Source organism: Miniopterus schreibersii, assembly GCF_964146895.1.
Source record: "Miniopterus schreibersii genome assembly, chromosome: 3".
In the NCBI taxonomy this organism is placed as follows: Eukaryota; Metazoa; Chordata; class Mammalia; order Chiroptera; family Miniopteridae; genus Miniopterus; species Miniopterus schreibersii.
The window spans coordinates 63,522,736-63,550,165 of NC_138103.1; the positions used below are offsets into that span (position 1 = coordinate 63,522,736).

Here is a 27,430-nt window from a genome sequence, read left to right on the forward strand (position 1 = left end):
CTTTGATCCCTAGCTGACTTTATTTCCAAGTACCCACCTCCGCCCTACCCCTACATGATACATTTCTGTATTAAGTCTATAATTTACTGTCCAGTAAATACATCGTGGGAACGCCGAGTCAGGGCCGTAAAGTGAAAACCCTTTACAGAATACAGAGGGTTCACAAACAATGTCAGCCTACTGTGCTGCACTTTCCTCATCTGTAAACCACAGGTAACAGCAGAACCTAGCTGGTGAGGTCAATGTGAGGATTAAATTAGCTAATGAAATGCTTAGGAAATGTGTCTGGTGTGGAGTTAGTATTCAATAAACATTATCTGTAATCAGGCCTCCCATACAATCCTTGGACTAGAGATCAAAGGGTCCTGGACATGGTCATTTTCAACGGCGAGAGGTATTGGAAAGGTGCCTCATTTGACTGCCCATATCCCACCAAGAGATGGCTGCCTTTGGCGGCCCCTTCAATGCCACTGGGGCCCTGTCTCAGCCTCTGCAGCAGTCTTCTCTAGAATTTTCTTACACCGCCTCCTCCCCTGTGCTCACGCTGTCCATCCATTTAGAATGCGTGCCCCCCACCGCTCCACCTCTCCTGACTACCTAAATTCTATGTACTCTTCATGTTCTAAACAATCCTAGCTATGAAACTTAACTAGTGCATGCCTTTCTTGCTTACTCTGAACCCTTCCTCATTTGCTAGCTTAGTCTGAGAGCTAGGGCTGGCAGGTACATTCTTCCCCCTTTCTTAAACTTCAGAATTTGCAGTCTGCTGCGAAGGGCCAGGGACTCCTGAGCTCCAGATTTCCTTAGCTCTCACCAGAGCCAGGTTGAGCCTGGGACAGCGAGAGCCCCCAGGCCACTAATCTTCAACAGCAAGCAGCCTCATCTATTCACCCCAGTGTGCTATAAATAATATCATTTTCTATACATGCCATGAATGAAAAGGCCTGAAAAGCAGTGGGAAGAACTGGTCTTTCCATTTCCCTGGCAACTCTGCTCTCACTTATTTGCTTTGTTATTAAACTACTGAACTTAATTAGCAATTAACATCCTATCTGGGTTCTAGACTGAATCTTATTTTAAAGTGTTTTTTTTTTTTAAAGCTCTTTTACATACCTAATTAAAGTTATTCCTCAGAATTTTCAATTCCTACCACTCCTTTTCCCTTCTATTTAATTTACCAGAAGCAGGAAGAAATTAAAAATTAAGGTTATGACGTGTATCTGGGAAATCAGCATTTTGAATGCCCATGATTGTAATACATTGCAAAAGCAATTATAGATTTAATTTAGAGTTAATTATTGATTGAATTACTCAACTAGAGTAGTTTTCATTACCAGCTAGAATGAGCTCCTTGAGTGCTCAGCAGGACACCCAAATGGTGATCATAAGGAGACAGAACTACTGAGGTGGGTTCACTCCATCGTTCATTCACTCACGCATTTCTTTCTCCATTTAGTGAACTTTAATGGAGTTTACATACTAGAAATACAAATATGAAGACACAGAGTCTTCTCTAAAGAAACTCAAAGTCCAACAGGGAGACAGAACTACACATTTAATCCAGTGTGTTAAGTACTATTACAGAAGATAGGCAAGATAGTGTGAAAACAAAAAGAAGGGAACACTTCACAGAGGAAAGACACTTGACTTGGATATGGAAGAAGAAATAGGCGTTTGCCACATGGGTGAGTGGAGGTGGTGTGAAGATGAGGAGGTCATTCCTGAAAAACGTCACAGGAGATGCAAAATGTGCTTAAGAATATATCAGTGTGGCTCATGGAGAAAGCCAAAGTATTTTGGGATGTCTGGATTATTGGAGAGACGCAAAGGAATAAAAGAGTGACCGAGCCGACAGGAATCAGGGAATGACTATATTAGCATGTGTAAATCATTGCCCAGTATTCACGTTACACTCAGTCTAAAGAAACAATTTCCCTTAATAGAAATGTATTTCTAATTCAAGAGCATGAGTGTTCTCATCTATGCAAAAGTGTACACATCAGCTTTCCACAGTTAATAGATATAGGCTGTGACGATCATCTCATCTCATTCACTGTCCTCTGATTCTCACAGAGCAGCCTTTCGATTATTATTTGGCTTCTCATGTAGATTTATCTTTGGGGAGTGAGGATGGAAGACAGGCTTTATTGCTGAAGTCATCTGCACCTGTAATGTTCTTTGTGGTGAGGGTTTAAATTAGCAATTTAATTTAATAGTTATGTCACAACTTAGAATTTTTATTTCTTTTCGCACCTGTTTTGGCATGTTGTATTTTTTAAACAAGTGACCTTTTTAATCTACATTTAAAAAAAAAATTGGGTGCCCGCTGGGCATGGCTCAGTGGTTGAGCATCGACCTAGGATGCAGGAGGTTGAAATTCGAATCCTGGTCAGGGCACATGCCCAGGTTGTGGGCTCGATTCCCAGTAGGGGGCGTGCAGGAGGCAGCCGGTCAATGACTCTCTCATCATTGATGTTTCTATCTCTCTCTCCCTCTCCCTTCCTCTCTCTGAAATCAATAAAGTTCTATTTTAAAAAAATAATAAAATAAAAAATAATAAAGTAATAAAAAATAAATTTAAAAAATTGGGTTAAATATTCTCATAATATTCTTTTAGGATCTTTTAAATTTTTGTAAGACACAAAATTTTATCCATTTGAAAAAATTTCATTCCTGATATTTGTTATTTGAGTCTTCTCTTTCTCTATTTTTTAAAATAAATATTGCCAAGGGGCTATGATTTGGTAATTTTTTCAAATAAAATTTGGCTTTATTGACTTTTCTTACCTCATAAATGTTTGCTATTTCTTTTCTTCAACTTTGGGTGGAATTTGCAATTATTTTTTACCGTCTTGAGATAGATTCTTACACCATGAATTTGCACCTTTCTCCTTTTCTGTTTTATGAATGTAAGGCTCTGCATTTCTCTTCAAGCAAAGAGTTAGGTGTCTCATAAGAAAACTGGCGCATAGTATTTTTATTATTATTAATCTCAAAATATTTTAAAATTTCTATTGTGATTTCTTATCTGACCCAGAGATTATTTTAAAATGTATTTCTCAATTTCAATATTCTTGGGGATTTTCCTAGTTTTCCTTTTGTTAGTGCTTTCTAATTTAATTGCACTGCAGCCAGAGAATTATCTTATATTGTTATATACTGAAATTTGTTGAGATTTGCTTTATGTCTATATGGCCAAATTGTGGGTTTTTAAAAATATTTATGTATTCTTGAGAAACATGTCATGTAGTTTTTCAGCAGCGTTTTATATATGCCAACTAACTCAGACTTCTTAGCTGTGTTATGCAAATCTTTTTTATCTTTAATGATACGTTTTGTCTGCTTGTTCTATCAGCTATTGAATGAGACCTGTTAAAACTTCATATTATAAATATGAATTTGTTCCTCTTTGTAGTTCTGTTAATATTTGCTTTATATATTGTGAAGCCATATTATTAGGTATAATTAGATTTAGAATAGTGATATTTTTCTGAAAATTTAACTTTTAATCATAATGAAATGTCCCTTTTAGCTATAAATAAACATTTTTGCCTAAGTATACTTTGATACTAATAAAGCTTTGCTTTGGTATTAATAAAGCTAGACCAGCTTGGTTTTGACTAATGTTTACCTGGCATATCTTTTTTTATTTTTACTTTTAGCCTTTCTATATCCTTATATTTTAGATGTGACTCTTATAAGCAGTATAAAGATTTTAAAATCAACTCTGACAATTTAAATGGAGCACTTAGTTCACTTAAACTTACTATAATTACCATATACTGGGGCTTAAATCCCCTATCTTTTTACTCACCTTCTATTTGTACTAACTATTCTATGTTCCCTTTCCCTCTCCTTCTTGTCTTATTTTGTTGAATATTTTTATTCCATTTCCCCCCTCTATTGTCTTGGCAGTTATATTTTACTATTCTTTTAGTGATTACCCTAGAGATTATAACACGCACTTTGATTCATTAATGTCTAACACAAATTGGTATTTTTATCTCATCAAAGACAACACAAGGACCATAAATCACTATGATTTCAACTTCCATGCTATTAAAGTTGTATATTTTAATTCTATAAATGTTTTAAATCCCATGAATATAATATTACTATTTTAAACTGTTGATATTCATTTCTATTTACCTAGGTACTGGATCTTTTTCCTGTGCTTCATTCCTTCTAGATTTCATCTGGAGTCACTTTCTTCCTCCCTGAAGCAGTCCCTTTAGTATTTCCTTTAGTGTGAATCTGCTGGTGACAAATTCTACTTTTTTCTTTAAAAAAATCTTTTTACATCTCTGTTCTTGAAAAATACTTTTTCAGGATACAAAATCCTAGATTGGCAGGTATTTCTCTCAACACTTAAAAAATATCACTGTCTCTGTCTCCCATTGTTTCACTGATAAATCAGCTGTCAGTGTAATGTTGCCTTTCTGAAGGTAATCTGGATTGCTCCCCTACCACCCAGATGTTTTTAGGATCTTGTTGTCTTCAGTTTTCAGAAGCTTTATTATCATGTGCTTAGGAATCTTATCCTGCTTAAAGTTTTTATGGCTTCTTCAGTCTATACATGGGTGTCTTTCATGATTTTGAAGAAATTCTCACTCAGTCATACTCTGTTCAAATATTGCTTCTGTCACCTGTCCCTCTTCTTTTGAGATTCCAATTTTTTCATACATTAGAACTTGTCACTGTGTCCCATCAGTGCTTCATTTGGCTATTTCCTTCAATCTACCACCTAGTAATAATGCTGTCTTCAACTGTATCTAAACTGCTACTAAAATAATCAAATGTGTTCTTTTTTGTTATTGTACTTTTCAGTTCTAGAATTTCCATTCTTTGAATTGTTTCCCATTCTCTGAGAAAGTTCTCAATCATTCTTTTATTTCCATATTCCCCTCTCCCTATAAATAAGTTATATATTATATAAGTACCATTCCCTCCCAAGACCCCTTCCCTTTACATAGCAGTCCAGCTCTGCCCTCAATAAGTATGACTCTTTAGATGAGAGCTGGAGGATCCGTGTGCTCTGCCAGTCCTCCATTTCTAAATTTTCACAATAAACTCTAATTTATATTTGCATTGTGTGACATAGTAGTGTGTGGGTCCATGCCCCAGGAATAGTGAGTAGGGAATGTGATCATGCCTAAATGGTGTGCTTGCTGGCAACATTCTTATATCTCACTATTAAATTAATGTTGTATTTTCTAAGTTTACTTTTTTTGTGAGTTGTATTAGTATAGATCAGTTCTCAAGAGATTAATTTCATTAAATATGCTGGGGGAAAAACTAAGTTCTGAAGTTTCAAAATGAAGTATCAGGTCCTAGAATATGATGATCAGATTTTTAAAAATCCCTGTTTCCTGAAGGTGATCACCTTCCCAAGATTCCTCTACCTCTTTATTTTGCTTTAGCTGAAACAGAGACTAGTAACTTATTGAAAATTAATTTATTAATCATGGATGGAAAAAGCCTTATGATTTTGTATTTCTCAATTTATAAGTGGAAAAAAAAGAGAAAGGGAATATTTATATATATCCAAATTGAAATTTTTAAAGAGAAAATGACTAGCCATCAAAGAGGAGCTACCAAAATAATAGTTTCCTTTATCTCATCAACATCTTTGTTTTAAATTGGTACTCTCATTTTTACTTAAAAACTACACTACCAAAGAAGTAAAAATGGTCCTCAAACTATTTTATTCTGAAAGGTAAAATGTTTAACTATTACATTTTGTTTCTATTAAACTCGAGATACGTATTCTAGGAATTGGCTATCCCTTCCTATGACTAACAGCTAAAGAGACATTAAAGTTCCTTACAGGAATATAATTATAAGCAATAGCTTAGATTTCTGCGTTGCTTTATTCTACAATCCAACAATCACAGTACACAAACCAGAAGTGTAATAAACAAAACAAGGTCCTGGGTAGAATTTCTCCCAACTAAATCTGTTAAAGTAAATATCAATTGTTATAACGTAGCAATGAAGTCGCATATGTTCCTGCTTATACTGCAAACTTTGAAAACATGCTTTTAATGCATAAAATGCCAAGCAACCTTGTGATCTTACAACACAAATTGTTACTATTTTATGTGGGCCTTAAAAAAAGGGGCCAAGAATTCTCAAAAGCATAATCACTAATTCTACAATTAATATTTCACCAAGAATTAATTGAATCTTTATGTCTTTAGCAGAAAATTAATTATACGCATTGCTGAACAAAAGCAATACAAAGTAGCTTAGATTAAAAGGTGTTTATAAGCCATTAGGGAATTAAGAAAATTATCCATGTAACTATGAATGAAAAATTGTGATCCAGCATTATCGTGCTCTAATATAAAGTGCTCCTTTTGCAGGTTTACTAAAGACCACAGAAGTTCACTGTGGATGAGAAGAGTATCCTATTTTCATGGTGACCAGACATTTATAAGCCCGGAAGCAGGGCGCTCTACTATCTGAAAGGCAGTTATCTTTCAGGCTTTGCTTCCATTCTTCCCCTTCATCAACCCTGCGCTCCAGCCTCCTGTCTTTGCTTACATTGCCCTCCCTACTTGGGATGAGTTGTCTCCGTATATCCCAACTTATAATCTTCAGAGACCAGCTCACACATCAGCTTCTCCATGCAGCCATCACTGATGCTGAAGCCATCAGTGGTTTTCTTCCCCTGAACTTCTGGAGTCTCAATGTAATCTTCTCTATGGCATTTACCACCCTACATGAGAGCTCCTTTTACATACATCATAGTGACGCTACAAGGCTGCAAACTACCTGTGAGCAGGGATCGTGTGGTTTAGTGGTTCTTCTAAGGGCTCTCCTCTTATGAAGTCCTTCTAAAACATTCACCTTCACCTGGCCGGCGTGGCTCAGTGCTTGAGAGTTGACACATGAACCAGGGGGTCTTGGTTCGATTCCTGGTCAGGGCACATGCCTAGGTTGTGGGCTCGATCCCCAGTAGGGGGCGTGCAGGAGGCAACTGGTCAATGATGTTTCTATCTCTCCCTCTCCCTTCCTGTTTCTGAAATCAATAAAAACTTTTTAAAAAGAAAAGAAAAACATTTTTTAATAAATAAAAAAAAGTCACCTTCATTTTCAGAGGAACAGCTCTCTTTTGCACACTCATTTCATCAGCTTCAGTAATATTTAATTAAATTGTGTAATAACAATAATTAGTGCAACTAGTATAAAAAGGTATGGAAATAATTACAACTGACACAGTAAAAATGCAACTCAAAATAATGGGTATTATTAGACAGCAGCCTGCTATAAGGAATGGTTAGCTTGCCTTGGGCGTCTCTATTTTACAGAGAAAATGGGGAGCTTTGGCCAGTTCAGTCAATTAGGTTTAGTGGAGTAGCTAAAAGAGCTTATGTTCCTCTTCCTGTACATTTCTAGTTTCCATTCATTAGAGCTTAAAGCCATGGAATTTTTGTTTCAGAAGAAGTTCAAAACTGTAAGACTTTTTCAATCATCATTGACTTTCATCTGATTTCAAACTGAAGCCTAAAGTCAAGATTCATTCAATGAACAAGTATTTCTTGAACTCCAATTATGTATGTATGTTAATCAGGATTTTTTTTATAGCAATATAACCATGTGGTGCAAATTTTCTAAAAGATTTTACAGTTCATTTCAAATTAACCAATTTGGTCTGAGCCATAGATTTGTGGTAGAACTATAAATTTTTTCTTATTCTAGTCTTTAGAAATCTAGGATGCATTTGTATGTGGCCATTAGAGGCAGCTCCACAGTAAAGCAAAGCAGGTGCCTACCTAAGCCCTCACCTGTACAACAGCATTGCCAGACACAACCAGCGGCCTCCCAGCCTAGCTTGAGAACACTCAGTTGTATATGAACATTTTCCTGCTTCATTTACACAAGGGTACAAATGAACTATGAAATATAAAGATTCATATCTTTTTAGCTTTTTTAAAGGAATTCTTTTTATCTATAAAATCTCAAAATACATGATAGCAGTTTATTTAAAATTAGTCGGGGCACTAATTTCTCATTCCAGGTGTTTTTTTCCATGTGGAAAAACATCTGTCCGTATAACACTCCTTCCTGGCCTAGCTTCCCTCTATCCTTCCTCCCCATTGTCCTCTGTTCCTTGTGCTGTTACTACACAAGGCAGGTCCTCATGTGGAGAGGTCTTTAGAGCCTGTGACCAGGAATATAAATCTGGCTAATTGTGAGATTTGGTATTAGAAAGCACTTTGTCACCCTACACCTAAGCCACATTCTCCAATACCATCAGTTTTATCAGTAATGAAGTTGACTTTTTTTATCTTTATCTGCCATCCCTTTGATTTATTTATCAATTGTTTCAGAACTTAGGCAAGGGAAAGAGGGTGCTGTGCAGTAACTCTATTGTGAAAGCATAATATAAATAGATGACCTCATATACAGCAGTTGGTAGAGCCTAAAGGACATCACCTGACAGCAAGAACAGATAACAGATATGATAGCTAACCTACATGCTTGCAAGTGTCCACCATAAAGTGGTATGTGGACCAATCAGACCAAGAGAAATCCACCTGTCAGAACTCAGCAATGCCCTGGTCACCGATGAGTCTCCTTCACACACACACAGGCAAGTGCACATCTTTATTTGCACAGCTTTCGGAACTCTGGAACCATAGTGGTTGACATGAAGCTCTATAAGCAACATAGACCAACTTAAAAAGTGCATTACCCATGGTCATAATATTATATCCATGGCAAAAATGTCTATAAGCTGCAAAGAATAAGGGCTGGCCGTTTGAGTGAGATTGTGCAAAAAAGAAAACAAAAGCTGATATTCTTAAGTGCCTCAGGTTACTTTAGCCCAGGGCAATGCTAGGCCTAAGGTTGCTCCTGCTAGCACTCGCTAACAGGCGGAAGGAGACCTGGATTCTAGGGCTTGCTCTTTCACCCAGTGTCTGGTTTTCAGCATGGAAATAAAACATGTTCCTTAAATTCTAGTAGAGGGGGAGGCAGAGAAAAATGGAGCGAATGAACAAATGTTAGGTGGTGGTAAATACTATGAAGACAATAAAATAGGGTTAAGTGGGATAGAGGGAGATGGTTATGAGTTGGGGTGCCGTATTATACAGGGTGGTCAAGGGAGGTTTCCCAATTAAAGGGACATCTGAGCAGAGAGCTGAAAGAGTGAGGGAATGAGCATGCAAATATTAAGCGAAAGAGCAGAGCAAACAACAGTATTAAAATTGCTGAGACGAGACTGCTTGGCAATCACAAACAGCAAAGATGAGAGAGTGCTGGAGCAGAGCGAGGGACAGAGATAGAGACAGGGAAGTCAGAGGGTCGTGGGGTCAGTCCACCGGCTTAGGAGCCAAAGGAAGGGTTTGGATTTTACTTTGAATGAGATAAGGAGCCATTGGACTGTCGGCCCTGCATCTTCTGGAAGCTCAGATTTGGGCAACTACTCAGGCTAATCCGATTGGGGCCCACCTACCCCCACAGCCCTACCCCAATCAGGAATTTGAATCTTAAGCAGAAATGACTGGGAGGCTGAAAATCCATGGCACTCAGGCCAGATAATCAGTCTTTCTTGTTCCTGGGGCCCCACAGCGCTCCCATTCCCTGTTCAGTTCGCCAGTCTGCCATTCATTCTGTGAGCTCTTTAAAACTCTTCTAATAGATTCCATTTTCTCGTTGGTATATAGAGAGTTGTTTCTTTGCTCTCTGCTAGAGATTGCTAGCTCTTGCCAAGTTTATTTCTTTTCTTCCTGGGCTTTCATTTCCCAGCCTCTCTTGAGTTAGGTGTGGCCAGATGGCAGCCATGTGATGGAGTTCTAGCCAACAGAAAGTGAGCACTGGTAACGTACGCCATTCCTAGGCATGGATGATTAAAATCTCCCACATGTGATCCTGTGTTTTTTCCATGCAAAGCTTGAAGCATGGCAACCTTTCATGCCACATACTGAAGAGGGCAGGCCACACAGGTAAGGTGCCTCAGTCCCTGAGTCACTACTTGGAGGAGAGCCATCCAACTAGAAAAACCTGAACTGGACTTTAAGCAAGCTCCAGAGAAACTCTGATTATGCTAAGTCACTGAGATTTGGTTTGTTACAGCATCTAGCGTTAACTAATACAAGCCCTAACTACACCTCTCAGTCATCATTAAGCATCTCACTCCAACATTAAACATCTGTACTCCTTGGCAAAGAAAAGTCTTTCTTTGTTTTAATATATATATATATAGATGTATATCTATAAAATTTAATTTTAATTACACAAGTCGATGAAAACATTCTTGTAAAAAGTTAATCTAACGTTGATAAGCAAAGTCTCCTTTAACTACAACCGTTCTTCAGTCCTATAATCAAAGATAACACAGTTAATCGAGAACACCTGCAAATTAAAAAACAAAATAAAAATTGAGCCTGGCAAAATAAATAATAGAAATTCTATTTTTAAATTCTAACAAGTATGCATAATGTACAAAGTAATGGGAATATTAAGAGGGATAGCACAGTGCCCATCTTCCAGGAACTTAGAGGCTAGCAAGCAGGTGTATCTTAACACAGTGTAACACATGTGATAACAGAAAAACCTGTGCAAAAGGCATCACATGCATATTTACAGAGAAGAAAATTTTTAAGCTTTGGAGTGGATAGGGCAGGCTGTGTGAACACATATGTGAGAGGAAGGGTCTGGAATATAATCACAGAGTATAAAAGGCTGATATAAAATTTTGCAAGATAAAAATGAGTTTTCCAGGAAGACCAGGTGTTTGGGGGCAATTCAATCCAAAGGAACAATATGTGCAAAAGGAGGGAGGTGTGAAACCATATGGCATGCCTCAGTGTGCTTTGGGGCACCTTCACAAAAGTTGGTAATCTTTAAAATCAAAAGACCCAGTGGTGTATGTTAGTATTGTGCAGATGGTTCCAAAATGCTACTCTAACCTCCAAGCAGGTTAGAAACTACCCATTATCCTGTCTTTCCCAGGGCTTTAGACAGTTCTGATAATTAGTGATGGTTCACATGTATACTTGTTATTAACAGCTATTGAGTGCCTAAGACATGTGCTTGATCTTACAACCAGGATTAGACAAAAAGTGATCCAGTTGAAAGTACAAGGTTTCAAAACAGTATGTTCCTTGTTTCCTAGTCCCATTCCTCCCCAACCAAAATATTACATGTGAGCCACCTGCATAAAATCCTTCATTTACTTCAAGTAGGAAATGTCTACCTAGTTGTAGGTAAAGGTGTTACAGGACCCATCAGAACTCTGAAATTACTAAACTCTCCACTAGTATAGAAAACTAAGGGCAAAAAGATGCCAAACCCAAAGAACCAAAATAAATCAGCTGTGGTGTGACAGGGCTGGTTCATAGCTTAGTGACTACTTCAGACCAAAACACGGGCAAGTCAATTACGTGTGGTCTGGGGAGTTCTTCAACCATGGCACCACTGGCATTTTAGGCTACATAAATTCTGTTATGGGGGAGCTATGCTGTGGGCTGAGGATATTTAGTAACATCCTTGGCTTCTACCCACTAGATGCCAATTGTGCCCCATCCCCAGTTGTAACAACCAAAAATGTCTTCAGCATTATACTAGCTGAGAGCCACTGGTAGAGGCAGACCAAGAGTGAGGAAAGAAGTAATCAACCACGGGCAGCATTAACGCTGGCTGAGGTGTAAGTGAAAAACCACGGAGGATCAGGACAGAGTGTTCTGGATCCCCAGCTGAGGAGTGAAACACAAGCTTAGCTCTTGAGCACTGGATTCTTCAACAGCTACTGAGTATTCGCGCAGAACAGAAACTGTCCCCCACCAGACGCTGCTGTCAAATTCCGTGAAGGGTGAGTGGTGGTTACTAAGAGACAGAGCACTTCATCTGAATAGAATGTGTCAGGCTGGGATCTTTTAAAAATATATCCGTGAGTCAGGAGAGACTTCTCCCCTGCTGTTCCACTTTTTTTTTTTTTTTTTTTTCTTACTACAACTATGCAAACTCCATAAAAGCACAGAGGATTGGTTCAAAAAACAGAAGAAATCTGATCAGGTTTCCTCATTTCCTTAGTGACTGATCCTTCAGCAATTTTTCTTAAGTTTGAAACAGAGAAAGAGCCCTTAAATTGTGGCCTGGAAAATAACAATAATAACAAGTAAAAATAAAACCCAGCTCCTCTATTAGATGAAATGAAGGTTTGTCCATATACCTAGTATGGTATGTACCATTTTTCTTTTCTCTATCATTTTTTAAAAAGAAATAATTATAATAAAACACATTAAGACCTCACTCCAGCAGATGCTGCAGAGATGAGCAGGGATGAGTGAAAAACCTCCCAACCCTGGGGCTTCTGGAGGGGGGACCCTTCTGCCTGTGCCAGCAGAGAGGCTGGGGGGACAGTGGGTTGGCTCTCCTGGGCCCACATGGGCCAACCTCCCAGAGATACCGCTGGAGGCACAGTGAGGGCGCCCTCCAACCACGGAGAGAGCGCCCTTGAGAATCTTCGCTGCTGTGTAGAAAGGAGTGTGAGCTGGGAGAGGGAGAGGGGTTAGGAGGGAAATTCTGCCTGAACCACCACCACACACCTTCCCTTTAATTTCCAGCCGCCCGAGCACGCCGCTGACTTTGATCCAGTTCTCAAACTCCTGCTGCCAATAACCCATCAAGGACGGTTAGTCACGATGTCACAGTTACCGACAAATCCTTAGGCATGTTGTGCTAGATCAGTTCTGGGCGATGACTCATTAACACCACTAACTTTGTGGTTTCTACAAGTACAGTATTAGAAAGTGGGTTCTTCTGTGCATACGTAAAGCGTTTAGAAAATTCCCCAATCTCCATTTTTTTAATTCTCAAACCAATGTTCTATAAAGGTTGGAGTGGGGAACTTTTTTTTTTTAATGCAGTTACTTCCCTCTCCAATGCGGCCTTAAAACTGGATGAGAATTGCAACCTGAAAGATTCATCTCTCAAGAACACAATTTACAAAGTCTGGGAATAAAACCAATATTGATAACTAAACTTTGCATCTCTCCTCTTCAACTTTCTAAGCAATTGTCTAGGTATTTCACATTCTTACACTCGTTCTATCACCTTTAGCAGTTGTTGCACTTTAATCAAATTCGGTCATGTTGGGTTGGTGGCAGGGGTGCCTGGTTTCTACAAAGCTGAAAGCACATCAGCAGCAGCCTGGCTAGACCCAGAGTTACCATGAGAAACATCCAGACCTAGCTGACGGTCCACCACCACGAGAAAAAACAAGAAGCCCACAACATACTGCAGACATTAAACCAGCATCCTAAAAGGAAGCCTCTCAAATTCCAGAGGGCATCATCAACAAGAGATTAAATAAAATTCCTGTTGATATACTGGGAAATAACTTGCCAGTAGCTTGCTCTAGCCTTTTTGTTTCTGGCTGAAAAATCTCAGAATTGGAAGCCCACAAAAGATTTAATTCATTTTTATGGGAGGCTACGTTGGAATAAATAGGATTCATGTAAAACTCTGCATCCCCCAAATCATTTTTACAAATTTTAAAGCACTTAGATCTCTTGTAGCAGTTCTAAAAATTAAGATAAATATTCTCATAATATTCTTTTCTTCTTCACCCCCACAAAAATCCAGCAAAAAAAAAAGTATGTATGAGATCTAGTAAAACGTTTTTAAAAACATAATATAGGCTAGTATGTTTCTCCCCAATTCCTCAGTTGAATTAAGGTAAAATTCAAGATTTTTAAAGAATTTTCTTTGAAAATAAAGGTTTTCCTAATTGCCGAGTATAAATTCCACTGTAGAATATACAGGAAAACAGAAAAGCACAAAAGAGAATTAAAATAATCAGTAATCCCAACACTCAAAGAGGACTACTTTTAGTATATTGGTGTATTTCCTTCATTGTTGTTCTAGCCTGAGATGTGCTCTATTTTTTTTTTTTTTATGTAAGTGGTAGGCTTTGTAATGTGCTTTTTAAATTTAAAAATATATTCTGAACATTTTCCCATGTTAGTAAATATTCTTCTCCAACAACTATTCTCAAATTTTTTAGTTTCAGAACCACTTCGTGCTCTTAAAAATTATTGAGGACCTCAAAAAAAGCTTTTTAAAATGTGGATTATCTTTATCAATATTTAAAATATTAGCAATTAAAACAGAAATTTAAAATTTTAAAAATTTTAAAATAATTCATTTAAAAATAAAGTAACTCATTACATGTCAACATTAATAACATATTTTACAAAAACTAATTCTATTTTCCAAAATAAACAACAACAACAAAACACTTAGTGACATTATTTTCAATTTTTGCAAATACTTTTAATGTCTGGCTTAACGAAAGATAGATGAATTCTCATATCTGCTTCTGCATTCAAAATGTTGATGTGCTCTCTTAGTAGAAGTATATGAAGAAAATCCTCATACAGATATGTAGTGGGGAAAGGGAAGAGCAATTTTCAGATTATTGTGGATATTTTTCTTTATACCACACCAAAGCATGACAGGTGGTAATGTTTTAAAGATTAGTTGCAATGTGAAATCTAAAAAAGAACCAATGAACTTTTAATACTCTACACTCTCATGAGAGAATAAATGTGGAAAATGCAAATGTCTTAGTATTACAATGAAAATAGCTTTGTCCTTGAGGACACCTGGAAAGGGGACCACACACTGCTGTTTAATGTTAACACAGCATTCTATCATAGGAAATAACACTTCACCCACTACCCTGTAGTCAAATATTTAGATTGTTTCCAAGGTTTGCTATTATAAAAAATGCTATGACAAACACCTTTATAGATACCTCTTTCGGTACACTTGATTTTTTTAGAATAACGCCTTAGGAAGTAGAATTTGAGAGACAAAAACAAAATTATATTTTAGGATTTTTATACATATTGCCAATTTTCCCTCCAGAAAGGTATACTAATTTGCATTCCTATCAGTAGCCTGTACAAGAGCCTCCCGTTCTTACCACCCACACTCTTACCAACACTGGGGACCATGTGAGCCCTGTCTTAAGAGTTTATCAATTGGGGGGGAAAATGGGATACCTATAATACTCTCAACAATAAAGATAAATTTAAAAAGTAAAAAAAAATAAAATAAAAAATTTAATTGTCACTAAGATTAGCAAAGTTAAAAAAAAAAAAGAGTTGGTTTTAGAACATCGCAGTGTGACTGAGCTGGCTGTTAGAGAGCTCACTCTCTTCTATGACCTGCAATACTTGAGATTTACTGAAATTCTCTGCTCACAGAGTCCTCTGATAATTCTACCACAGTGTTTACCTACTGTTAGTTAGCTTTATTACATTTAGTAGCTACCATGTGTCTTTGACTTGACAGTAAGGTGTTTTTTGGTTGTTGTTGATAAATTATTTTATTTTTCAATTACAGTTGACATTCAGTATTATATTAATTTCAAGTGTACAGCATAGTGGTTAGACATTTACATAACTTATGAAGCGGTCACCCCCCCACACACACCCCACCTCCAATAAGTATAGTTCCCACCTGACACCATACATAGTTATTACAATATTATTGACTATATTCCCTGTGCTGTACTTCACCCCTGGCAATAAGCTTCTTGAGACAGAAGCCATGTCTCATTCTCCTAGTATCTACTACAGTGCTGAGTCCAGGGGGTGGGGACAGCGTGGGGTAACGGTGGAAATAGCATTTTCCACCTCAGAGACCTGGGTTGAAATCATGTCTTCACCGCTTACTAGCTGCGTGAGCTTGTGCAAGTTACCTCCCCTTCCCCTCCTGAGCGTGGTCATCAGCAGTTAACAGGTAGACTAGTCGACAGTACTTCATAAGGCAGCTGTTTTGAAATCAAATGTATAAAATTCCTTGTCTGATACTTGGCAAATAACAAGCCTGCCATACGATTGTACTCTTCCTTTCCTTTCCAATGTTGCATTAACCTTGTGAAGTCCAAGGTTGAAGGATCTCAAATCCACTTTTATTTACTAATAAGGCTACATTTAATTAAGACAGAAGGCACCTCTTTAGCAATAATTACCTCCGGAAAGTGTAACTACGCAAAACCGATGAGCTTTCTAATTATTCCTTCCTGCACCACTCAATTGCTACTCCTGCTCTCAGTCAGCATCTATGAGTCTGTCCTATGTGTTCCAAAGACAGATTAAGCACAGTCCTTAAACAAAACAGAAATGTAAAAGGAAACCCTTTTTACTGTCAGAATGCCACTCCTTTGGTCACAGAGAAACCTGCATTCAGAGAAAAGCCACTCATGAAGTTATGCTGAGAGAGCTGTTCCAACTGTAGATCTCGGTGGCAGCTGGTACATCACCCCGACCCTGTTCTGGCTCAAAGCTGACAATTATTGCAGTGGGGCTCTGAGACTAGTAGATTATTTTTTTAATCCTCACCTGAGGATATTTTTTCCATTGCTTTTTAGACAGAGTGGAAGGGGGGAGAGAGAGAGAGAAACATCGATGTGAGAGAGACACATCGATTGGCTGCCTCCCGCTCACATGCCGACTGGGGCCAGGGACCGAGCCTGCAACTGAGGTACATGACCTTGGCCAGAATCGAACCCAGGGCCCTTCAGTCCATGGGCCGATGCTCTAACCACTGAGTCAAACCGGCTAGGGCAAGACTAGTAGATTTTAACGTGACCTCAAAATGTCTTCAAATGTGGTACTAACAAGAAAGCTTTGGCATTTTCTGAAAACCCGACCAAAGAAATTGGAGAAAAGACACTAATGATCTAGATGCAGTCAGGTTGAAGTTCACTCCTGCTTTTAACTCAAAAATTAAAACAAAGCACAAATCAAGGGGAGCTATTTATGCACCTGGGAGTACACCCCCAGCTAAGGGTGTGGAGTGAGCGTTGCTAGAGAGGGGAGAACAAACCCGTGAAACTGCTCAAAACAGCGGTCCTGGCAGATTACACTGGAGGGAGGGGGGGAACTGATACTCATGCTCTGCTCTGTTCCAGGAACACGTGATGTCCTTGACCATTCCTATTCTCATTGCTCACCCCCCCCAAAGACACACACACACACACACACACACACACACCCCTACATCTTTCAGAGGCTCAGGCCTAAAGAGGTCAAGTGGTTCTCACCAGTATATTTGGAGAACTAAGAGTGCGAAGGCTTTAACAACTCCAGGAGAGATTCAAAGAAAGTCTGGGACTCTGATCCTTGAGGTCAAACTGAGATTGATGAAGAACTTTCTGCTACCAGCAGTGGATGGTATATGCTAAGGTGTCAAGTCATTACAAACCTCTCTCCAGGTCTATAACTCTGTGTTGAATAGGCTTGAAAATATTTGCAGTGGAGAGGCGTGTGGGTGGGAAGGTTTAGTTCCTTCAGCTCTGAAGCAGGTTTTAAAGAATTTGCTAGGAGTATGTTGTGGTGATGAAGGACGAGTGGTAGCTTGGGGGTTTCAATATTGTGACTATTAATGTCCAAAAGATTCCTAACTGAGGGGAAAACAAGGACAATGGTACCTCAGTTTTTGAATGTTATCTGTTCCAGAAGACCGAGTTCTGAAACCGAAAACCAAGGGATCCACAGCCGACAGCCAGGCCTCAGGATCTTGCCCTCAGCAGCAGCCGTGTGGCATGTTCCACTTCCGAGGCGTGTTCGAAACCCGAAGCATTTACCTCTGGGTTTAGAGCGTTCCTAAACTGAAATGTTCGTCAACGGAGACGTTCGGAAACCGAGGCACTACTGTATTTCTGGATAACCATCAGGTCCCTGGGCTGCTGCCACATGGCACCTTCAGAGTCTACAGAATTGTCCTGGAGGTCTTAGTGTTTCTTTGTAACAGACAACTATTCCCCAAGGAGACTAAAAGACAAGCCAAAACCAAAAGCAGAGCCTTCTGGCTTTCTGAAAAGGTGTTATATTGCTTCTCCCTCTTCCAGTCTCTATATTCCAGAGAACAAAGGGAAAGGGGTGGGAAAGCAATACAATCTCACCCCTAGCTGTTGGCCTGACCTGCTTTGACAAGGACGGAGTCCTTCCTGGGCGACAGGATCAAAGAGCCTTCACTCTCTTACACGTGGGGAGGCAATAAGATGTGCACAGAATTCTGGGCCAGAGGCATTCCTGGTAGGTGCTCTTGGGTGATCTGCTTTAAGGTTTTAGAAACTCACTTGAGTGATTCTGCAATCAGAGTCCTACCCTTTCTCTCGAAATCGGGTCTCCTCCTCTCCACTCATCCTCTGGGCTCTCTGCCTTGACAGATAGCTTTTATTACTTTTTTTTTTTTTTTTCTGGATACCATCTCAGAGACCAAATTATGCCCAGAAATTTTAGCTAATGTTCTTCTTGGACAGCTTACAAATGTAAATTTAAAATCTTTTTTTTTTTTTACTAATAGAAAAATTATTTAATAATTTTCAAAAAAGATAAAAACCAATATTCTATCACAACATATTACAAAGATCAAAATGAAGTTGAATAGATCTCCAAAACATTCAGACCTGTCTCCAAACCCTTCTTTTCTAAAACTAGATAAATAGAATCTGTGTCTCCATTTCCAAGTTAGCAGAAGAGAGAATCTGACACCATTGGAGTCTCATTTCTCCCTTGACCAGGGTCACAGTCGCCCACCTTGTGAGCTGCAGCACAACTCTCAAAGGAGAACTCACTTAGGCATACTGACCACAAGGATTAAAAGACAATTTTTTCTGATAATAGCAAACAGATAATAAAGAGATGTCTATAGAGCTTTGAAACCCTGAAGCAGAGACGCCAAGGTGTGTAAGACAGGTCATGTTGAGGCCTACATTAAAGACTTGTTAGTTTTTATCATAAAATGAAAAGTCAATGCTAGAATAAACAGTGATAGTTAGATTCAGCCGCTATTTAATGGGAAAAGCTACTTCATCCTCACATGGTTGTATTTGGTCATTCCTCTGTGTTGTATTTTCAATTAAATCCTTACGGAAATATTAACTAGTTGATTTGTTCCATTGTTTAAATAAAGTATATGTCCACAGGAAAAGCAAAATCTACTGCACCGTGTGTTAAATGTTCTGAGGAGCAGGTAATGACACCTGAGGCAAGTCTAGTCCAGTGCCCCATGCTGTTCCAGTGGACAGCTGACATCCTTTTGGACAGTCCAGCGTCTGACCTCTCTTCCCATCTGGTGAACTCCCCAGCTGGTGGGTCCTGCAGGAGGCAGAGCTGACAATGCCACACACCGTCCCAGTGCGGACTTTCACACCCAGTCCAGGCTGACCTGAGGGCTACCGGTGACAGAACAGACGGCGGAGCTCCTCCTCTCTGGCCACAGCAGAGGTTGCGACAGTGAGCTCTGGAATGGAAGTGGCAGCAATGCTAATGGTGACATCCAGTGCTCAATAGCAATGGCAACCGTTTCCACACCACAGGACTATTTTTTACAAAACAGCTTTATTGAGATATAACTCACATGCCATACAATTCGCCCGTTTAAACTGCACAATTTATTGGCTTTTAGTCTATTCAGAGTTGTGTAACAATCAACACAATCAATTTTAGAACATTTTCATCCCCAAAATAAACCCCACGCCCCTTAAGCGTCAGACCCCAATCCCCCCCATCTCCTTCTCAGCTCTAGGCAACCATTAATCTACTTTCTGTCTCTATAGATTATTAGCCTATTCTGGACATTTCATACAAATGAAAATACACGGTATGTGCCCCTTTGTGTCTGCCTTCTTTCACTTAGCATACTGTTTTCAAGGTTCATCTGGTTGTAGCATGAATCATCCTTCCTTTCTATGGCTGAATAATATTCCATCGTATGAATATACCATATTTTCTTTACCCATGCATTAGTTGGTGGGCATTTCTACTGTTTACATTTTTGGCTATTATGAATAATGCTCCTATGAACACTTGTGTACAAGTTTTTATGTGGACATATGTGTTTCTTTTCATGGGTATACACTTAGGAGTGTAATTGCTGCGTCACAGGATAATTCTTTTTAAGGTTTGAGGTACTATCAGATTGTTTTCCAAAACAGTTGTACAATTTTACATTCTCACCAGCAGTGTATTCTGATTTTTCCACATCCTCACCAGCACATATTAATTGCCTTTTTGATTATAGTCACCCTAGCAGGTGTGAGGTGGTATCTTGTCGTGGTTTTGACATGCATTTTCCTGATGGTTAATGACGTTGAGTATCTTTCCATGTGCTCATTGGACGTATGTATATCTTCTTTGGAGAACTATTTATTCAGGCCATTTGCCCATTTTTAAATTGGGTTACTTGTCTCTATAATAGAGTTGCATAGTTCACCACACCAGTTTTGAGACATGGTTTTAAGGGTTGTTCCTGGCTACCAAAGCCTTCTTTGGCACACTTCTCATGATTTTATGAGCTACCAGTATCCTTTGAATAAAGTCATTTTCTGCTTAAATCAGTCATAATTAGCTTCTATTGCAATTCAGAAGCCTGACTGGCAGAGCCTGGAATGCAAGGCAGCACCCCTCACTAGAGAAAATCACTTACATAAGGCTTTACTGGCAAATGGAAACCTGTTCAGTGGCAGTGCTGGGTTTCTGAATTCATGATTCTGAACTTTTAAACCATGCAAACTCAATCCAAGGGAATTTATGGGATTGACAAGTGGAAACTTTGGAAGGTTGAACAGCAAGTAGGAACTGGAGCAGAGAGAAATAGACAGAAAACTAAGAAATGGCTGCCATTTCTTATTATTTACCCCTAAATAAAGTAGGTCATTGATTCTTATAAGTTATTCAGATGATAAGGCCCTGATTTTCTGGTGCCGGCAGTCCTCTCTCTGCCTTGGTCCTGCAGCCATAGAGGTTGTGTAACCCTGTATCTCCCTGCCAGCCGAGGTTGGTATCTAGGATTTTCTTCCAAAGGGTCAAGTATGTAAATGATGTAGGAACCTAATTCTATCAGCCGATTTAACTACATATTTGGTTTTCACATAATTTTAGTTCATATATCAACATTGCTAACTCTGAGTCACGAAAATAAGAATATCACTCCCTCCCAGAGTTATTAGTGATCTGAGGCTGAAGGTTTGGAAAAAGTTGTTCTCTGCAGTTCCCTGGGTCACTCCTCTGAGCAGGACAGACTGAGCACACAGTAGTGCCAGTCTACCTTTGGTTTCCCCTCACTCCTCTTCTAAGCACCTACTTTCCCCTTTCTGATGCCTTCCTCTTCTAGCAGAGTAGCTTAGGTCCTGTACTTAAAGGGATTTGTTTGCAAGGGAATCCAACCTAGAACAGACACTGACAGGTTAGACTGCAGCAGGTGGTTAAGAGTGAGCAGAGTAGGAACATAGGCCAGGTGTGGAACATCCCCAGGGTAGAAAGCCCTGAGAGCCCAGGAACAGACAATTGTAAGGTAGGACCTCACCCCCACGGTGACTTTTCCTCCCCGAGCATATCACTGGTCATGCGCTTTAGACTCCCTAACCTTTCATATCGCTGGTCATGCGGTTCAGACCCTCCATGACCTTTTCTCCCCTGGCATGTCACTAGTCATGTGGGAGACTCCCATAGAGGAGGAACAAGGGAGCAGGAGAATAACCTTATATGACTCCCATAAGCCCCTGCACGTCCACTCTGTTAAGTGTTAAACCCTCAAGACAATGAGGTTCTGACCCATATCAAATAATCATAGGAACAAAGCCTCAGGTCTGTTGACCACAGAGACAGAGTTTTGGTCAAATTAGAGATGACATCTAGGCCTCAGCTGTATTTCAGCTCCAGGACCAGAAGAGCAGCAAAGCCCGAGAAGTAACACATTGGCTGATGTCAGGACTAATGACCCCCTGTCCTGGCAACCAACCAATCAGTAGAGACAATGACCCTGAAAGGACACACATGGAAAGCTGGTGAATATTCCATTGAGATAGTTCCCCTAAGATCACCCTCTTTAGAGAGGGATAAAAACCCTCAGGATGGAGGACCCAGCGTGCACGAGTGTGCTCTCTCTTTCTCTCTTGCTCTCTCTCTCCAGCCGCCCGCCTTCTTCCTTTAGACATCTCTTTGCTTTTCTTTCTCTTAAGTTCCAAGGGTGCTTCTTTTGCCTCTATAATTGGTTTCCTGAGCCCATGCAGCCCAGCTGGCTCACTTCTTCCACCTCTCACTATGACCTCTGTGACTTTCTAAATAAACTGTATTTGAGTCTTGGCTCTGAATTCTTTCTTAGCCAGAACTCAAGTACCAAGATCCCATTACCAGTAATACTTGGTACCATTTCACAGCTATCAAACTATTAACGCTCTAAAGGTGTTTGCATTTCTATGTCACTGATCTCTCTATACTGCCTTGCATTTTGCCAAATTCAAAGATCACTTCTCAGTTCTCATTCTCCTGGCCCTCGCTTTGGCACCTAAGAACAAGATGATTTGTGAAGAATGTGAGGATATGAGTGGTGCAGATCTGAGAGAAGGAAACCTGAGATCCTGGTATAAAATGTTTTGTGGTGAGACTCAACCACTGTTTCATTCAACAACCATTTCTTAAGCACCTACTGTGTGCCAGACACTGCTCTGGCTCCTGGAGGTACAGCAGAGAAGAGAAGTAAGGCCCCTGCCCTCTGGAGCTTCCTCTCTAGTGGTGACAATAAACAATAAACAATAAACAAAAAGGTATCATTTCAGATAGTAATAGGTACAATGAAGAGCAATGTGAAATAGGGAGAAATGTAATAGTGGGCAGGGTGGTTGAGGAAAACCTACTTTAAAAAGTGACATTGTGCCCGGCCGGGTGTGGCTCAGTGGTTGAGCTTTGACCCAGGATCCAGGCGAGGAACTACTAGGTCCCCCACCTTCTCCATTGGCGCCTTCTCAATCAATAAACCTTCCCTTACTCCAAACTCTCACGTTTTAAGTTTTGGCCTTTTGAAGCATCTTTTTGAAGCAAGGGGCTAACAAACATTGGACTGGTAATAACATTTACTCTGAAACCTGAAGAGCGGGAGAAGAGTTTTAGGGAGAGACAACAGCAAGTGTGAAGACCTGGATGCAGGAGCAGGCTCAGCATGTTGGAGGTTCAGAAAGAACCAAGAATGGCTAGACTGTAGTGAACACAGCAAAATGGTATGAGACAAACTGACAGAGGTGAGCAGGTCAGGTAGGGCCTTGAAAGCTCTAGTAGAGACACAGAGAGGTTAAGTATCTTGCCCCAAGACACACAGTAAGTAGCAGAGCCAGAATGATAATCCAGGCCTTTTCAATCCATTGGGTGTTTTTGCATTGGAGCCTGGTTTATGCCCAAAATGGTGCTGGATGAAGAGGTGATTTCTTGAAGCCCTTCTTAGAGATCCCAAAACTCTAAGAAGAGACAAAGACCATTATCTCAGTCTTTTCTCGTTCTATGAAAATTTCAAAGTACACCATGCTAAAGCCAATACAAATTCTATCTATTAAATGCAGATCTGAATTTTATAGATATTATGGTAAATACTTATTAAACATTTATCATATGATCCCATAGAGCATGCAGAGAAGTTATTTTGGTGTTGCTATGTTTGACCTTATGAAAATTAATCACACTGGATTGCCTAATGTCTATTTTTAAACATAAGATCTAATCTCCCTATTACACATCAGGAAACTTAATATAGTTAAGTTGCTGGTCAGGATTAGCTACTACATAGATTTTCTGGATCTTCTATGTTTTGCTTTTAAAATTATAAGTAAACAGAAAAAATTATTTTTTTAAAGTAAATTTATATTCAAATAAAAGAGAAATTGGCTAATAAAGACCAGATGTGTATATACTGTGTATATACATATATATTTCTGCCATTAGACTAGCATACTTACTAGATGTATGATATTAGGTAAATTGCTCAATATTGTTAAGCCTCCATTTTCCCTTCCATAAAGTGGAGACTGGAACAATGCCTATATCATAGAGCTATTGTGAAAACTACACAAAACAGCAAGTGGCAGTGCTTGGAAATAGAGCAACTATTCCTTGAATAAGTGTTGGTTTCCCCTCTCTTCTCTGTGTTTCTGTTCACTCATCAGAAATGTAAGCAGGTCAGGGACATGATGCTAACATCCCTGCTAGGACAAGTGTCATCAGCAGCTAGGCTTTCCTGCCAGACTTGGGCCACAGGACAGTGAAACCTTTTGTAGGCAAACAGAGAAGTGCTAGCAAGACAAACCTGGAGACTGACAGGAAACTCCCAGGGGGATGAGCAAGGAGGCTTCAGGGACTGGGATTTGGAGGGCTGGGGTCCTAGTAGACCCGTACCTCAGCTCCCCATGCCCAATTCATTTCACCAGTGCCTTCGTTTCAATTACTAATTACTGATGGTATTATTTGTTTAATGCCTGCCCTCTCCAGAGACCAAACTCTATAAAGATTAGAAACTCTGGCCCTGGCCAGTGTGGTTCAGTTGGTTGGAGTGTTGTCCCATACATGAAAAGGTGGTGGGTTCAATTCCCAGTCACGGCATATACCCAGGTTTCAGGTTCGATCCCCATTCAGGGCATGCGCTGGAGACAACCAGTTGATGTTTCTCTCTCTCTCTCTTAAAATCAATCAATCAATAAAACAATTAGAAACTCTATTTTGTTCATTCACTCCACATTTACATTGCTGCACACACAGTAAGACCTCAATAAATATCTGTTGAATGAATTAATCTCTTTTCTTACAGTAGATGCATTTCTGAAATACAGGTGTCATGAGTTTAGCTAAGCTACTCCATGTATTTCTGCCTCTGTGAGCATTTTGTTTGGCCAAGTGGCCTGCGAGAGTCCTAAGTTGACACTATACCCCTCTGCAAATGATGCCCTGGAAAACAGGCAGAGCCACAGGCAAACATAAGCTCCTAATATGACTTCTCTAACTGTTCTTGCGATCAAGTCTCCCCAACACCACTTTCCATACCTTCCACTCGTATGCCCCTTAGGTAAGACCTCCATGGAGCTTACCAAAACCTTGCTCATTTTGGTTTAAATTGACCTATCAAGCACTCCATCAATGAACCCTAATGAAGGCATGCGTCCCAGGTCCTGTCAATCTCTCTGCCTGCACTCTGCCTTGGCCTCCCTGAGTGGCTCCCCGAGGTATGCCATATACTTCCTCCAGGACTTTTGAGTAATAAACTTCTCTTCTTCAATTTCTCTTGTGGTCTTTTGTTGAACTGAGGGTCACCATCGGGCACCTTACGCTCCACTTAACAAATATTAATTTAAAAAAATCATAACAGGAGGAAATTAATTTTATTTACAAATGAGCAATTTCAAATACCCTAGTGAAATCAGCCCTTAAGAGGAAATTTGTGGTTTAGATAAATTCCTGGTTAGCATGTGGATTTTTTTTAAAGATAATACCCAAACTAAGAAAACATAATGGCTCCACGGGAGGGCTTTGAGCATTCAGAGTTTGGGAGACTGAACAGCAGCATCGATTAATCTTCCCACATGTGTTGGGCTTTATCAGGTTAGGATGTGGAATTTTGGAACCGAACACACCCCTGCTGCCTAATAGAGGACTTTTCTCTGGGCAACAAGCAAAGCCTATTCTTATTCCCCTATCTATGTTCTGGCTAAAGGGCCCATCTAGGAAGGCTTTCCCACAAGTCACAGAGGTGGGAATGAAGACTACAGACACCCTAACTGAACAAATCTCTATTTATCACTGTCACCTCCAAGCTACTGTGTTTCCAGAGTCATTGGACATTGTCAATCCCTGGTAAACAAATGGTCAACAACCAAAAAAAAAGCCTACCGAATCTAACAGGTTCAACATCCCACCTAAATGTCCTTGCAAGAGTATGGCTGGACCTGACATTCACTTGCTCGTTCATTTGTTCATTTCTTCATCCTTTCACTCATTCATTCCACAAACACCCTCAGCCCTGGAAACCCTGAGTTATTCTGGATGAGAAAAAGAAAGCTTAGAGCAGCAATCGGCCACACAAGAGCTGGAACCCGGCTCTAAAGAAATATCTAGCCACCTGTTGTGCCCAGCTGTAGTACCCCCCTCTACAAAACCTAAATCTCATTTTAAGAAGAATACGTGTCTCTCCCTTATTCCTTTGTTAGTATCCTTAGTGCGGTGCTTATGACATTATGTTGGAGCTAACTGCTCCCCCTCACCTGACTGTGCACTGCTTGAGAGAAGCAATTGTGTCATCCATCACACTTTATGTCCCTGGTGCCTAGCAGGGGGCCTACTACATAGAGCTCAATGTCAACAGAAGGTTCTATGGATTCCAGTGGAGCTAATGAATTTCTAGGAATTATCAGGCCTGCATTGTCCAATACGGTAGCCACTAGCCAGATGTGGCTATTGAGTACCTCAAATGTAGATAGACGGGGCAACTGACATGTGCTGCAAATGTAAAACACACATCAAATTTCAAAGACTTAGCACAACAAATATAAAAAACCCCATGGATCGTTTTTATATTGATCACCTGTTGAAACAGTACTTTGGATAGTGGGTTAAATATTAAAATTAATTTCACCTCTTTTTTACTTTTTTAAAAAAATGTGGCTATTAGAAAATCTAAAATTACAAATGTGGCTCACATTTTATTTCTATTGGATAATGTTGGACTAAACCAAAGATTTACTATTTCAGGTACAAAGCACACACAGTCTCTTGTTCCTGATTCTCTAAGTTTTGGTAGAAAGGGGAATTTGGTTATCTTGTCAGAACTGAGTCAAGGCATGCATTAAGTGTAGGTTCAGAATATCCAAGGAATGAATATAAGACATTTTTGGGGGGGCAAAATTTTATCAGTCGATATGCTCTACATTTTAGTAGTTCTGCTGCTTTAAAGAAAAAAATAATTCCAGCTCTTACTGTATTCACCTATATTGAGCCAAAGTCTTACCAAGGGCATGTAATGCCCATGTAGCCAACACTTAAATAGCCCTCAGCTTCTGGCTACAAGAGCCTCTGTTTCACCCTCTCCTCCCTCAGCCTCTGGCATCCTAAGCAGCCACCCCTCCCATCTCAGCTCTTTCTACTGACCTCAAATAACACACTTGTCCCAACACCTAGGTAAGCACAGCCGGGGGGGGGGGGGGGGGGGACACATATAAATAGATATATGGAAACAGAGTGCTCTGTACCGATAACAAAGACCATTTACAAACTCCCTTCACCTTCCAAAAGGTTTCCTACAATGATTAGTTAAATGTAAATGTCACTAATAATTTAGTTCTATCAGCTTAGACACACTTCTTTTTTTACAAGCACTGACAAAGCTGCAATTGAAGGTGATTTTTAAGTCTTGTTAATGCTGTGGCAAAAAATCCTCTGTGCTTAAATAGAGAAATGAAAATTGACCAACAGAAAATGATCCAAAACAAAAATACTGAAAAATTTCTAAGTGATCTATGGGAAAGACTGAAAGAGTCAGGCTTCATTGTCTACAGTCAGGAAAAAAACCCTCAAACCAGCAAGTGTCTATTTACATCTCTCTCTCCATAAAGATCATGAGTTTGAAACATTTTGCAGTGTGTTTGGCA

At 39.6% G+C, this 27,430-nt stretch overlaps 1 protein-coding gene across 2 annotated transcripts in view; it reads right to left on the reverse strand.

Moving 5' to 3' along the window:
- The window catches only part of CMYA5 (cardiomyopathy associated 5), an 83,597-nt gene that overhangs the window by 52,169 nt on the left and 3,998 nt on the right, over positions 1-27,430 (reverse strand). The gene's annotated exons all lie outside the window — the stretch shown is intronic.